The sequence below is a fragment of the Tenrec ecaudatus genome, chromosome 7 (genome assembly GCF_050624435.1).
Source record: "Tenrec ecaudatus isolate mTenEca1 chromosome 7, mTenEca1.hap1, whole genome shotgun sequence".
Lineage (NCBI taxonomy): Eukaryota > Metazoa > Chordata > Mammalia > Afrosoricida > Tenrecidae > Tenrec > Tenrec ecaudatus.
This window is the reverse complement of record NC_134536.1, coordinates 113,802,676-113,803,718: the sequence shown is the minus strand read 5'-3', so window position 1 is coordinate 113,803,718 and position 1,043 is coordinate 113,802,676. Positions and strand designations below refer to the sequence as shown.

At 40.8% G+C, this 1,043-nt stretch overlaps 1 non-coding gene across 1 annotated transcript; it reads left to right on the top strand.

Annotated features, from left to right (window-relative positions):
* The first annotated feature begins 208 nt into the window (after positions 1–208).
* Positions 209–372, top strand: LOC142454161 (U1 spliceosomal RNA). Its single transcript, XR_012785680.1, has one exon. It is a non-coding gene; the product is annotated as a U1 spliceosomal RNA (small nuclear RNA).
* Positions 373–1,043: the final 671 nt, after the last annotated feature.

Below are 1,043 nucleotides of genomic sequence, written 5' to 3'. Positions count from 1 at the left end.
AACATGGCAGGCTAGAGGGCAGGGCAGACAGATTATTGGAGGTTAAGGGGCTGAAGTGCTCAGTGAGACACAGCAGGCTCCCAGTTGTGACAAATACAATTCAAATTAAATATGTATTAAATACAGACCTATGACATGGATGTAATTTGTGCATTCATTTTTGGTCATAGTTTTGGGGAAATTGAGTTTCTGTAAAACTAGCTCTCTAGTACTTACCTGGCAGGGGAGATACCATGATCATGAAGGTGGTTTTCCCAGGGCAAGGTTTATCCATTGCACTCTGGATGTGCTGACTCCTGAGATTTCTCCAAATGTGGGAAACTCGGCTGCATAATTTGTGGTAGTGGGGGACTGCGTTCGCGTTCTCCCCTATTTAAAAAAAACCCAAAAAAACTAGCTCTCTATATCAGTGAGCATTGAGACAGAAAATATTCTTGATGCTTTAAGTAGGGAGAATTTAATACTGAGAATTCAATACATAGGAACATAAAGAGCTGAGAAGTAAAAAACAAAACACCAACAAAAGACAAAGACAGTAAGACAATCCCAAGATTATCAGATAAAATGAACCAACAGACAGCATTGTGATAAATGGAAGGAAAATGGCATTGTCAGTGATTTCATTTTAGTTGGATCCATAATCAATGCTCCTGGAGACAGCTGTCAAGAAATCAAAGACGTGTCGCCACGGGCAATTCTGCCCACAAGATGTCTTTACAGGATGTGAAAAGCAGTCACTGTGCTTGACTCAAGCGATGGCATTTTTAATGACCTCATCTGCTTGTGAAAGATGAATACTCAACCGATTACCAGGATCTACATATAACCTCCTCCGTGGGGGGTGGACAACAGAAAAGAGGGTGAAGGGAGACAACGGATGGTGTAAGATATGACAAAATAATAATAATTTATAAATCATCAAGGGTTCATGAGGGAGTAGGGAGTGGGGAGGAAGGGGAAAAAATGAGGTGCTGATACCAAGGGCTCAAGTAGAAAGCAAATGTTTGGAGAATGATGATGGCAACAAATGTACAGATGTGTTT